This window comes from Pseudophryne corroboree, unplaced genomic scaffold, assembly GCF_028390025.1.
Source record: "Pseudophryne corroboree isolate aPseCor3 unplaced genomic scaffold, aPseCor3.hap2 scaffold_2385, whole genome shotgun sequence".
Classification (NCBI taxonomy): Eukaryota; Metazoa; Chordata; class Amphibia; order Anura; family Myobatrachidae; genus Pseudophryne; species Pseudophryne corroboree.
Window position 1 is genome coordinate 43,272 of NW_026969040.1, and position 13,699 is coordinate 56,970.

Consider the following 13,699-nt stretch of genomic DNA (forward strand, 5'->3'; position numbering starts at 1 on the left):
TGAAAAGTGTCCACAAAGCCAAGTCTCTGATTAACACCTTTGTAAGGATAGTTTTTCACCTATTACTAAATTAAACTTGCTTCATTGGAAAGGCAGCAAGATGCATCCTCATTTCAATGTCTACTGAAATAATACAAGTTGACACCAGGAAACATTAACGCCACTGCATCCTTGCTGCTTTCTCATGTGGAAGTCTGTTTAATGCGAAAACAAGGTGATATCTAATTATCACACAGGTAAGGAATTAAGAAAATCTTTATTTAAGGGTGAAGATGTTTCTCACAAAATCGTTGCCCCAATGCATCATTGAAATTCAAGCTGGAAAGATGATTTTAATATATCACTTGTACATTTTGTATTGCTCTTCTGGTGACAATGTAGTTTGTTTTTGTCAATTACCATTTTAATAATAGGGTAAAGAAAATGAAGTGGATTTTTGAAAGAAAACAATACTGTCAATATACTATTAAAACAAATTAAAATGGTAAAAGTTATTGTACTTTAAGTAAAAATAAAAGAGCCAAAATATCAATCCCAGTTTTGGATTACTTTAATTAACAAAAAAAAAGCATATAGCAGAGGATAGTTTCAATCTGCCTACCTCTGGGTTATGGGCCCAGCATGCTTCCATTGCTGTACTCTGCTGCACATGTAAGTGCAAGAGATCCTGAAGCACTCACTCATCATGGGAAAGTACCAATGTGTTTCTTCGTTGGTTGATGGAAGAAACATCTTACAAAAACTCTCCAGATTATTGACTTTTTTAAGTTTTTCTAGGAAACGTTTTAGATGAATGCTTATTAGCATTTGTCAGTATGTACTTTTGCAAAGTGTCTCTGTGGCGCAATCAGTTAGTGTGTACGGCTATTAACCAAAAGGTTAGTGGTTCAATCCCACCCAGGGACGTAATTGACCTTGTGATCAGATTTTGGTGATCTTTAAGTAGACAAGTCAAATTTCATACTCCCTGTTATTGTGTAGGGTACCTGGCCTTCTCTGATGTAATCAGAGTTAGATTTGATTCAGTGATTTTATAAAAAAAAGCTAGGAAGCACAATTTAGCAGTGGGTTGCAGAGAAAAAAAATATGCTGGCAGAAAAATCCAATTGAGTGATTAAACAGCTCTTTATTTTCTGGCTTTATTTTTATGCTAACAAATTTGTTCTCTGAAAAGTGTCCACAAAGCCAAGTCTCTGATTAACACCTTTGTAAGGATGGTTTTTCACCTATTACTAAATTAAACTTGCTTCATTGGAAAGGCAGCAAGATGCATCCTCATTTCAATGTCTACTGAAATAATACAGGTTGACACCAGGAAACATTAACGCCACTGCATCCTTGCTGCTTTCTCATGTGGAAGTCTGTTTAATGTGAAAACAAGGTGATATCTAATTAGCACACAGGTAAGGAATTAAGAAAATCTTTATTTAAGGGTGAAGATGTTTCTCACAAAATCGTTGCCCCAATGCATCATTGAAATTCAAGCTGGAAAGATGATTTTAATATATCACTTGTACATTTTGTATTGCTCTTCTGGTGACAATGTAGTTTGTTTTTGTCAATTACCATTTTAATAATAGGGTAAAGAAAATGAAGTGGATTTTTGAAAGAAAACAAAACTGTCAATATACTATTAAAACAAATTAAAATGGTAAAAGTTATTGTACTTTAAGTAAAAATAAAAGAGCCAAAATATCAATCCCAGTTTTGGAATACTTTAATTAACAAACAAAAAAATGCATATAGCAGAGGATAGTTTCAATCTGCCTACCTCTGGGTTATGGGCCCAGCATGCTTCCATTGCTGTACTCTGCTGCACATGTAAGTGCAAGAGATCCTGAAGCACTCACTCATCATGGGAAAGTACCAATGTGTTTCTTCGTTGGTTGATAGAAGAAACATCTTACAAAAACTCTCCAGATTATTGACTTTATTAAGTTTTTCTAGGAAACGTTTTAGATGAATGCTTATTAGCCTTTGTCAGTATGTACTTTTGCAAAGTGTCTCTGTGGCGCAATCAGTTAGTGTGTATGGCTATTAACCAAAAGGTTGGTGGTTCAATCCCACCCAGGGACGTAATTGACCTTGTTATCAGATTTTGGTGATATTTAAGTAGACAAGTCAAAATTTCAAACCCCCTCTTATTGTGTAGGGTACCTGGCCTTCTCTGATGTAATCAGAGTTAGATTTGATTCAGTGATTTTATAAAAACATCTAGGAAGCACAATTTAGCAGTGGGTTGCAGAGAAAAAGAAATATGCTTGCAAAAAAATCAAATTGCTTGATTTAACAGCTCTTAATTTTCTTGCTTTATTTTTATGCTAACAAATTTGTTCTCTGAAAAGTGTCCACAAAGCCAAGTCTCTGATTAACACCTTTGTAGGGATGGTTTTTCACCTATTACTAAATTAAACTTGCTTCATTGGAAAGGCAGCAAGATGCATCCTCATTTCAATGTCTACTGAAATAATACAGGTTGACACCAGGAAACATTAACGCCACTGCATCCTTGCTGCTTTCTCATGTGGAAGTCTGTTTAATGTGAAAACAAGGTGATATCTAATTAGCACACAGGTAAGGAATTACGAAAATCTTTATTTAAGGGTGAAGATGTTTCTCACAAAATTGTTGCCCCAATGCATCATTGAAATTCAAGCTGGAAAGATGATTTTAATATATCACTTGTACATTTTGTATTGCTCTTCTGGTGACAATGTAGTTTTTTTTGTCAATTACCATTTTAATAACAGGGTAAAGAAAATTAAGTGGATTTTTGAAAGAAAACTATACTGTCAATATACTATTAAAACAAATTAAAATGGTAAAAGTTATTGTACTTTAAGTAAAAATAAAAGAGCAAAAATATCAATCCCAGTTTTGATTACTTAAATTAACAAAAAAAATGCATATAGCAAAGGATAGTTTCAATCTGCCTACCTCTGGGTTATGGGTCCAGCATGCTTCCATTGCAGTACTCTGCTGCACATGTAAGTGCAAGAGATCCTGAAGCACTCACTCATCATGGGAAAGTACCAATGTGTTTATTCGTTAGTTGATGGAAGAAACATCTTACAAAAACTCTCCAGATTATTGATTTTTTAATGTTTTTCTAGGAAACGTTCTAGATGTATGCTTATTAGCCTTTGTCAGTAGGCACTTTTTGCAAAGTGTCTCTGTGGCGCAATCGGTTAGTGTGTTCGGCTATTAACCGAAAGGTTGGTGGTTCAATCCCACCCAGGGACCTAATTAAACTTGTGATCAGATTTTGGTGATATTTAAGTAGACAAGTCAAAATTTCAAACCCCCTCTTATGGTGTAGGGTACATGGCCTTCTCTGATGTAATCAGAGTTAGATTTGATTCAGTGATTTTATAAAAAAACAGCTAGGAAGCACAATTTAGCAGTGGGTTGCAGAGAAAAAAAATATGCTGGCAGAAAAATCCAATCGAGTGATTAAACAGCTCTTCATTTTCTGGCTTTATTTTTATGCTAACAAATTTGTTCTCTGAAAAGTGTCCACAAAGCCAAGTCTCTGATTAACACCTTTGTAAGGATGGTTTTTCACCTATTACTAAATTAAACTTGCTTCATTGGAAAGGCAGCAAGATGCATCCTCATTTCAATGTCTACTGAAATAATACAAGTTGACACCAGGAAACATTAACGCCACTGCATCCTTGCTGCTTTCTCATGTGGAAGTCTGTTTAATATGAAAACAAGGTGATATCTAATTAGCACACAGGTAAGGAATTAAGAAAATCTTTATTTAAGGGTGAAGATGTTTCTCACAAATTTGTTGACCCAATGCATCATTGAAATTCAAGCTGGAAAGATGATTTTAATATATCACTTGTACATTTTGTATTGCTCTTCTGGTGACAATGTAGTTTGTTTTTGTCAATTACCATTTTAATAATAGGGTAAAGAAAATGAAGTGGATTTTTGAAAGAAAACAATACTGTCAATATACTATTAAAACAAATTAAAATGGTAAAAGTTATTGTACTTTAAGTAAAAATAAAAGAGACAAAATATCAATCCCAGTTTTGGATTACTTTAATTAACAAAAAAAAATGCATATAGCAGAGGATAGTTTCAATCTGCCTACCTCTGGGTTATGGGCCCAGCATGCTTCCATTGCAGTACTCTGCTGCACATGTAAGTGCAAGAGATCCTGAAGCACTCACTCATCATGGGAAAGTACCAATGTGTTTCTTCGTTGGTTGATGGAAGAAACATCTTACAAAAACTCTCCAGATTATTGACTTTTTAAAGTTTTTCTAGGAAACGTTTTAGATGAATGCTTATTAGCCTTTGTCAGTATGGACTTTTGCAAAGTGTCTCTGTGGCGCAATCAATTAGTATGTACGGCTATTAACCATAAGGTTGGTGGTTCAATCCCACCCAGGGACCTAATTTCCCTTGTTATCAGATTTTGGTGATCTTTAAGTAGACAAGTCAAAATTTCAAACCCCCTGTTACGGTGTAGGGTACCTGGCCTTCTCTGATGTAATCAGAGTTAGATTTGATTCAGTGATTTTATAAAAACAGCTAGGAAGCACAATTTAGCAGTGGGTTGCAGAGAAAAAAAATATGCTGGCAGAAAAATCCAATTGAGTGATTAAACAGCTCTTCATTTTCTGGCTTTATTTTTATGCTAACAAATTTGTTCTCTGAAAAGTGTCCACAAAGCCAAGTCTCTGATTAACACCTTTGTAAGGATGGTTTTTCACCTATTACTAAATTAAACTTGCTTCATTGGAAAGGCAGCAAGATGCATCCTCATTTCAATGTCTACTGAAATAATACAAGTTGACACCAGGAAACATTAACGCCACTGCATCCTTGCTGCTTTCTCATGTGGAAGTCTGTTTAATATGAAAACAAGGTGATATCTAATTAGCACACAGGTAAGGAATTAAGAAAATCTTTATTTAAGGGTGAAGATGTTTCTCACAAAATCGTTGCCCCAATGCATCATTGAAATGCAAGCTGGAAATATGATTTTAATATATCACTTGTACATTTTGTATTGCTCTTCTGGTGACAATGTAGTTTGTTTTTGTCAATTACCATTTTAATAATAGGGTAAAGAAAATTAAGTGGATTTTTGAAAGAAAACAATACTGTCAATATACTATTAAAACAAATTAAAATGGTAAAAGTTGTTGTACTTTAAGTAAAAATAAAAGAGCCAAAATATCAATCCCAGTTTTGGATTACTTTAATTAACAAAAAAAAATGCATATAGCAGAAGATAGTTTCAATCTGCCTACCTCTGGGTTATGGGCCTAGCATGCTTCCATTGCTGTACTCTGCTGCACATGTAAGTGCAAGAGATCCTGAAGCACTCACTCATCATGGGAAAGTACCAATGTGTTTCTTCGTTGGTTGATGGAAGAAACATCTTACAAAAACTCTCCAGATTATTGACTTTTTAAAGTTTTTCTAGGAAACGTTTTAGATGAATGCTTATTAGCCTTTGTCAGTATGTACTTTTGCAAAGTGTCTCTGTGGCGCAATCAGTTAGTGTGTACGGCTATTAACCAAAAGGTTGGTGGTTCAATCCCACCCAGGGACGTACTTGACCTTGTTATCAGATTTTGGTGATCTTTAAGTAGACAAGTCAAATTTCATACCCCCTGTTATGGTGTAGGGTACCTGGCCTTCTCTGATGTAATCAGAGTTAGATTTGATTCAGTGATTTTATAAAAACATCTAGGAATCACAATTTAGCAGTGGGTTGCAGAGAAAAAGAAATATGCTGGCAAAAAAATCAAATTGCGTGATTAAACAGCTCTTCATTTTCTGGCTTTATTTTTATGCTAACAAATTTGTTCTCTGAAAAGTGTCCACAAAGCCAAGTCTCTGATTAACACCTTTGTAAGGATGGTTTTTCACCTATTACTAAATTAAACTTGCTTCATTGGAAAGGCAGCAAGATGCATCCTCATTTCAATGGTAAGTCAACCTTCTTGCCCTATGTTCCCTGTCAACGGATGAAGACGCATCATTATCTACCGCAGTCATTTTGGCCCAATAGATATGCAAGAAGTTTAGATTCCCCTTTCTTTGCAGGTAGAGGAAGGAAAAGGAAGAGGTCTGTAGCCTCTTCAAGATCGCAGGACCAGAGATTGTCCTCTGCTTCTGCCAAATCCACTGCATGACACTGGGGCTTTCTTGCAGGAGCCCACACCAGTGGGGGCACGTCTAAAACTCTTCAGTCAGTTCTGGATTCATTCGGACCTGGACTCGTGGGTTTTACAAATAGTGTCCCAAGGGTACAAACTGGGGTTTCAAGACGTTCCCCCTCACCGATTGTTCAAATTGGCCTTTGTCAGCAGGGAGAAGGTTTTTATTCAAGCCTCTTCGTGGTCCCGAAGCCGGACGGCTCAGTCAGACCAATCTTAAATCTGAAATCCCTCAATTTCTTCCTAAAGAAATTCAATTTCAAGATGGAATTTCTCAGGGCAGTGATCTCCAGTCCGGAGGACGGAGATTTCATGGTTTTGGTAGACATAAAGGATGCCTACTTACATGTTCCCATTTAGCCACTGCCTCAAGCTACCTAAGGTTTGCAATTCAGGATTGTCATTACCAATTTCAGACATTGCCGTTTGGTCTGTCCACGGCTCCGAGGATTTTCACCAGGGTGATGGCGGAAATTATGGTTCTCCTTCGCAAGCAAGGAGTCACAATTATCCCGTACTTGGATGATCTCCTGATAAAGGCGAGATCCAGGGACCAGTTGGTGCAAAACATTGCACTCTCCCTGACAGTTCTTCAACAACATGGTTGGCTCCTAAACTTGCCAAAATCGCAGTTGGTCCCAATGACGCGGTTGTTGTTTTTGGGAGTCATACTGTTAGGCGCCAGGGTCCGCATGATGGTCTGCGCGGCCCGGCGCCTAGCAACTAGAGACGCCGTGCACGTACAGCCGCCGGCTCCCTAGCAACGCTAGACGCCGGGCGCGCTGAGCCGCACGGACCCTAGCAACGGGGACGCCACTGGCGGATCGCGTTCCCCATTGCTAGGCTTTAGGAAATTAAGATATTCACCTGCTCTCTGGCCGTGCAGCAAGGCAGCTGCACGGCATTTATTCTAATCAGCCTTTAGCAGCTGATTGGAGGACTCCTTGTTAAATACACTCCCAGGGCTTCTCACAGACGCCGGTAATAGCTTCCTGCATGCTGCCTTTGTTTGCTGAGAGTCTGTTTCCAGTCCTGCTGTATCCGGTCATTCCAGTCCGCAGAAGTCCGGTATTCGGGAGTTGTCATCTCATCCCAAGAGGTCGTTTGGTTCCCTGGAGTCCTGACTGATCACCGTTTTATATCCAGTGGTGTTCGTGAGTTGCGGCTCTGCCGTGTGTTGCGGCTCAGCCGCTTTACCTTTTATATTTTGTGTTTGGAGCATTTGCGGAGGGTTCCGCTTCCACAAGTCCTCTCTGGTACTTGGCGGTGCCGGGTAGGAGAATTGGACAAGTGGATATTTTGGTTGTCCTTTTTCCTGGCGGTTTCTCCGCACATATTATAGTTTTGAGTTTGCTTAGCCCCTGGCCTGGTTGTTTAGTTAGAGGGCCTCTTGTTATCACCCTGTCTCAGGTTTCCCTTTGTCTCTCATTAAGACCGGGGGGCATCGAAGTTGGGCAGACATAATCCGCCCTTCAAACGCGGCTGCCAAGGGCTCAAGAAACCATAGTCTCGCAGGGGATTTCTGACAACACGGGTGAGACAACAGAGTTAGGGCGCCAGGGGCTATTTTCCTGTCCTGCTCCCTTCCCCAGCATTCCGTTCCAGTGCTCCAGTCCTTGCCATAAGATCTTCTCTGACCAGAGTGCTGGAATCATAACATTATTACCGGCCATACCAAAACTTAAAATTAAACAGGGTTTAATTTTTGCTCATTCAGTTTTGTGAGAGTTTATCGGCCTCATGAATCCAACAGGTTTAGGGCCAAATCCTGGTCAGCTCTTAGTCAGCCAGATTCAAGAACTTACTCAGATGGTTCAGGATCTTTCTCTTCGGGTGAAGTCGCAGGAAGATCTTTTGCGAGCTTCCCCAAGGGTAGTCCCTGAACCAAAGATGCATTTGCCTGACCGTTTTTCTGGTGATAGAAAAGAGTTTTTTTAATTTTAAAGAATCCTGTAAACTTTATTTTCGTTTAAGACCGACTTCCTCGGGTACTGAATCTCAGCGGGTCGGGTTTATTATTTCTTTGCTCCAGGGGGATCCTCAGACCTGGGCATTTGGTTTAAGAGCAGAGGATCCGGCATTGTTGTCAATTGACGCTTTTTTTGAGTCTTTAGGGCTCTTGTATGATGACCCTGATAGAGAGGCGTCCGCTGAAAGTCAGTTGCGCGCTCTCAGACAGGGTAGAAATCCTGCAGAGGTTTATTGTACGGAGTTTCGCCGTTGGTCGAACGACTGTGGCTGGAATGACCCAGCCCTGCGCAGTCAGTTTCGCCTCGGCTTATCAGAGTCTATAAAAGACAGTCTCCTTCAGTACCCCGCTCCTGAGACTCTCGATAAACTCATGGAGCTTTCTATTAAGATTGATCGTCGTCTCAGAGAGCGGAGGGCTGAAAAAGGAGCACCTGTAAGGTCAAGTCCGTGTGTATATTCCATTCCTGAAGACGTAGAGGAGACCATGCAGATGGGTCTCTCCCGGCTGTCTCCTGAAGAAAGAGCCAGAAGGCAAAATTCTGGTCTTTGTCTGTACTGTGGGGGTAAGGGACATTTTGCTCGTAATTGTCCGAACAAGTCGGGAAACGCTTTGACCAGGTGAATTGTGAGGGGGTTCACCTAGGTCTGCAGCTTATCTCCTCGAATAACTCCCTTTTAGTCCCAGTTAAAGTTTCCTTTGGCAGCCTCAGTTCTTTGGTGTCGGCTTTTGTTGACAGTGGAGCTGCAGGAAACTTTATGGATTTAACTTGGGCTAAGGCCTTAGGCATTCCTCAGTTACCTTTGGGTAGGTGTGTCACCATGCATGGCTTAGATGGGAGTCCGCTGTCTAATGGGATTATTTCTCTCCGTACACCTCCTGTACTACTTACAGTAGGAGCTCTACATTCCGAGAAAATCGAGTTCTTTCTTACACATTGCCCAGCAGTTCCAGTTGTTCTGGGTCACCCTTGGCTGGCCTTTCATAATCCCACCATTGATTGGCGGTCGGGGGAGATTTCACATTGGGGTACTTTTTGTGATAAGGAATGTATCACGTTTCCAGTCAGAGTAGCAGCTATCATTCCAGAACTCATTCCGGTGGAATACCAGGAGTTTGCTGATGTTTTCTCCAAAGGCAATGCGGACATTCTGCCTCCCCATCGGCCTTATGATTGTGCTATTGAGTTAATTCCTGGTGCCGCATTGCCAAAGGGAAGATTATATGCATTATCCGGGCCAGAAACTGCGGCTATGAATGATTATGTAAAGGAGAGCCTTGAGAAAGGATTTATTAGACCATCAAAATCTCCTTTAAGTGCAGGCTTCTTCTTTGTGGAGAAAAAGGATGGCTCGCTTAGACCTTGCATTGATTTTAGAGCCCTGAATAAGATCTCAGTTAAAAACACCTATCCTTTGCCGTTGATTTCTGTACTCTTTGATCAGTTACGTTCTGCTGTGATTTTTTTCTAAAATTGACCTTAGAGGAGCGTACAACCTCATCCGAATTAAATCTGGAGATGAGTGGAAAACGGCCTTCAGTACTCAGTCGGGTCACTACGAATACCTGGTGATGCCGTTCGGCCTGTCCAATGCTCCGGCAGTTTTTCAAGACCTCATTAACGATGTGCTCCGTGACTTCCTAGGGAAATTCGTGGTCGTTTACTTAGACGACATCCTGATTTTTTCTAAATCAATGGAACAACATGTTACCCAGGTGCGTCTGGTTCTTCAAAAGTTATGTGAGAATCATTTATATGCCAAGCTGGAGAAGTGTGAGTTTCATGTCACGGAAGTATCTTTTTTAGGGTACATAATTTCCCCTCAGGGATTTTCCATGGAACCAAAGAAACTCCAGGCCATCCTTAGTTGGGCGCAACCCACCAATTTAAAAGCAATTAAGCGTTTTTTAGGGTTTGCGAATTATTATAGGAGGTTCATTCATTCTTTTTCTGACCTGGTTGCTCCCATTGTAGCTCTGACAAAGAAAGGAGCGGATCCTACCAACTGGTCGCGTGAAGCTGAGTTGTCCTTCCGGGCCTTGAAACAAGCCTTTGTCTCGGCTCCAGTCCTCAGACTTCCTAATCCGGAATTGCCCTTTGTGGTGGAGGTTGATGCCTCGGAGGTTGGAGTGGGGGCTATCCTTTCTCAAAAGGATCCGGAGTCTCTGGAGTTACATCCTTGTGCCTTTATGTCCAGGAAATTCTCCTCCGCTGAATCCAACTATGACGTTGGTAATCGGGAGTTACTGGCGGTAAAATGGGCTTTCGAGGAGTGGAGGCATTGGCTGGAGGGAGCAAAACATACTATTTCGGTATTGACTGACCATAAGAACCTGCAATAGATTGAATCGGCTAAGCGGCTTAATGCCCGGCAGGCACGTTGGGCATTATTTTTTACGCGTTTCAAATTTATAATCACTTTCAGGCCTGGTTCCAAGAATACTAAGGCTGATGCCCTGTCACATAGCTTTCTTCCGGTTCACAATAACAATCCTGTTACCCCCATACTTCCATCTTCGGTCATCTGGGCGGGCCTCACACAAGATTTATTTACCCAGTTAAAACAGCTTCAACACCAAGCTCCTAGAATTACCCCTGCTGGTCGTCTTTACGTCCCTGAGTTTTTGAGAGTTACTGTTTTAACGGAATTCCATGATAACAAAGTTTCAGGGCATCCAGGAGTCTCTAAGACATTGGAGTTAGTCTCTCGCTCAGTATGGTGGCCTGGTCTTTCTAAAGACGTCAAGGAATTTGTTTATTCATGTCAGGTTTGTGCACAGCATAAGGTTCCCCGTTCCTTGCCCATCGGGCAACTTATGCCCTTAAATGTTCCTCTCAGGCCGTGGTCTCATATTTCCATGGATTTTGTGGTTGACCTTCCCCTTTCAGCCGGATTCCGAGTCATATGGGTGGTAGTGGACCGTTTTAGTAAAATGGCTCATTTTATTGCTCTTCCCCGATTGCCTTCTGCCCAAGGGTTGGCAGTTTTGTTTCTCCGCCATGTATTCAGGCTTCATGGGTTGCCTACTGATATTGTTTCTGATCGGGGTCCACAATTCATCGCACAATTCTGGAAATGTTTTTGTGCCTCATTGAAGATGAAATTGTCGTTAACATCCGGTTACCACCCACAATCCAACGGGCAAACCGAACGAGTTAACCAATCATTGAAACAATATTTGCGCTTGTATTCAGCCAAACTCCAGAATGATTGGTCCGAGTTTCTTCCGTTGGCTGAATTTGCTTACAATAATTCTTGTCATTCCTCCACTAAAGAGTCTCCATTCTTTTCAGTTTTTGGTTTTCACCCCAGAGCTAATTCTTTTTTTCATCATTCCTCAGTCTCCTCGCTTACCTTAACCTCCCATCTCAGAGCCATTTGGAAAAAGGTGCACCTTGCTCTCAGAAAAGCGGCCTTTCGAGAGAAGAAATTTTCTGACAGGCTCCGACGTCCTTGCACTTTTAAGGTGGGAGATAGGGTGTGGTTGTCGACTCGCAACATCAGGCTTCGACAATCCTCAGCTAGACTGGGACCCAAATTTATTGGGCCATTTCTTATTATTAAAAGAGTCAACCCAGTTGCCTTTCGGTTACGTTTACCAAGATCTCTCAGGATTGGAAATACGTTTCATTGTTCCCTGTTGAAACAATACGTTTCTTCCAGTAGATTTCCTCGGAAGATCTCTCAGGGTAGATCTCCAGTGGATGTACAGGGACAACAGGAGTTCTTGGTAGAGAAGGCTCTCGATTCCAAATTGTCCCGGGATCGGCTGTATTTTCTGGTTCACTGGAAAGGCTATGGTCCGGAGGAAAGGTCTTGGGTCCAGGATAAGGATCTTCATGCCCCGAGGCTCAAGAGGGCATTTTTTCGGGAATTTCCTCAGAAACCTGGCTTTAGGGGTTCCTTGACCCCTCCTCAAGGGGGGGGTACTGTTAGGCGCCGGGGTCCGCTTGATGGTCTGCGCGGCCCGGCGCCTAGCAACTAGAGATGCCGTGCACGTACAGCCGCCGGCTCCCTAGCAACGCTAGACGCCGGGCGCGCTGAGCCGCACGGACCCTAGCAACGGGGACGCCACTGGTGGACCGCGTTCCCCGTTGCTAGGCTTTAGGAAATTAAGATATTCACCTGCTCTCTGGCCGTGCAGCAAGGCAGCTGCACGGCATTTATTCTAATCAGCCTTTAGCAGCTGATTGGAGGACTCCTTGTTAAATACACTCCCAGGGCTTCTCACAGATGCCGGTAATAGCTTCCTGCATGCTGCCTTTGTTTGCTGAGAACCACAGAGAGAAGCGCTGTCACTAAAGTATTAATATATTTTATTAAAAATGACCTTATTCATATATAAAAATTATGAGAAAACCTAAACATCCTGTGACTTTAAAAAATCTTTTAGCAGCAACACATCAAAACATGTAACAATTTGTATTCCTCACTAAGGTCTCCTTTGGAACAATGTATCAATCTACCCTTTATATAATGTATAGTAACTCTTGTGATTAACAGGAATTCCTTAGAGTAAGCTCCACGCGTGGGCTGATTGAAACACTTGAAACCATATATTGGTAGAGGGTTTAAAAGTTCATCCGTGATGTATATAGGGATTATTCACATTGATGTCATCCGCTCCATTATTTGTGAAATCCCTATTTAGCTCTTATTTCTCAATAATGCCGTCCAGAATTGATCAGCTTTTCTTATGAAGCTTATAATTGCACAATAACAGATTAAGCATGTGACGCTATTTTGGAGTCTGTTATTATACTTAACCCAACTTATGCAATGGGCAACAATTGTGTTATGTCCGTAGGGCGCCGGCTGCCCGCTCTGGGACACTGCAACAGAATGTGCAGGGCTTGTGAGAAATAATAGATAAAATGCTCACAGTCTCATTCAGATCGGCATAAAAATTCAAAGACTATAATGCTCTCTCACCACTTTCCATCAAGCTTCACCTGGAGCATACTGCTAGCTGTCATAAGCTGAATCTCCGTTTGGTGCGGTGAGCCAAATGCCGAACAGATGCTGGGTGAGGCGCTGAGTGGCGGATGCTGTCGGGGACGTGCTGCAGAAATCAGTCTCTGTTCGTGATGGTTAGCTGGATGCCATGCAGAATGTCGGGCAATGTAATCAGACGGATTGCTTGACGCGTTTCTCAGCCTCAATCCTGGGGCTGTTTCCTCAGAAGTACCGCCTCTAGAGCCCCTGGTCTCCTTTATACTCCTCTGCTTCCTTAATTGGCAATACACCTGTCTGTTGGTAATCACTTGTAATCAGAAGGAGCTCAGCTGCCATCATTTAATTTAATCTATTAATGACTTGCAGACTCCTATTCAAGCAGTGGCAGTCAAAAAATTTCTTATACATATATATATTAACACATTTGCAGAGAAACAAAGGAGAGTGGACTCGAATTATTTAAAATACACTTAAATGAACTATTAAAAAACAATAATATAAAAACCAATGTCTCATAGCCAGAAGTTACTTTAAATCACGATTAAACAATAACGATACTCTCAATCATTATGTTTATAAAT

General features: G+C 41.3%; 1 non-coding gene across 1 annotated transcript; it reads left to right on the forward strand.

Moving 5' to 3' along the window:
- Nucleotides 1-3,169: 3,169 nt before the first annotated feature.
- TRNAN-AUU (transfer RNA asparagine (anticodon AUU)) lies at nucleotides 3,170-3,243 on the forward strand. Its single transcript has one exon. It is a non-coding gene; the product is annotated as a tRNA-Asn (tRNA).
- The last annotated feature ends 10,456 nt before the right edge of the window (nucleotides 3,244-13,699 follow it).